Source organism: Sinocyclocheilus grahami, unplaced genomic scaffold (assembly GCF_001515645.1).
Source record: "Sinocyclocheilus grahami isolate Dianchi unplaced genomic scaffold, SAMN03320097.WGS_v1.1 scaffold2637.1, whole genome shotgun sequence".
NCBI classification, from domain to species: Eukaryota; Metazoa; Chordata; class Actinopteri; order Cypriniformes; family Cyprinidae; genus Sinocyclocheilus; species Sinocyclocheilus grahami.
This window is the reverse complement of record NW_015507816.1, coordinates 3,554-4,278: the sequence shown is the minus strand read 5'-3', so window position 1 is coordinate 4,278 and position 725 is coordinate 3,554.

The window sequence follows — 725 nt, the reverse complement described above, 5'->3', positions numbered from 1 at the left end:
ATTGCAGCCATTTGCTAAAATCATTTAAGTTATTTTTTTTCCTCATTAATGTACACACAGCACCCCATATTGGCAGAAAAACACAGAATTGTTGACATTTTTGCAGTTTTATTAAAAAAGAAAAACTGAAATATCATATGGTCCTAAGTATTCAGACCCTTTTCTCAGTATTTAGTAGAAGCACCCTTTTGATCTATTACAGCCATGAGTCTTTTTGGGAAAGATGCAACAAGTTTTTCACACCTGGATTTGGGGATCCTCTGCCATTCCTCCTTGCAGATCCTCTCCAGTTCTGTCAGGTTGGATGGTAAACGTTGGTGGACAGCCATTTTTAGGTCTCTCCAGAGATGCTCAATTGGGTTTAAGTCAGGGCTCTGGCTGGGCCATTCAAGAACAGTCACAGAGTTGTTGTGAAGCCACTCCTTCGTTATTTTAGCTGTGTGCTTACACAGCAAAATTCCCCGAGTTAAATCAACTCTGCTCAGAGTACATATTGTCCCAATCTACAGAGTGTTAAAGTAACACTGAATCAGAGTTACCACTGTTGAGGATTATGTGATACGTTTTCATGTCTAAAAGCCTGAGCAGAAGTTGTTCATCTTCAACATCGTTAACAGCGGGTTTTCTTTACTAATGATCACTCATCAATTAATTAATTGCCCCATTAACCCATTAACTTTAACTCAGCTTCAGTGTTACTTTAACACTCTGTAGATTGGGACAGT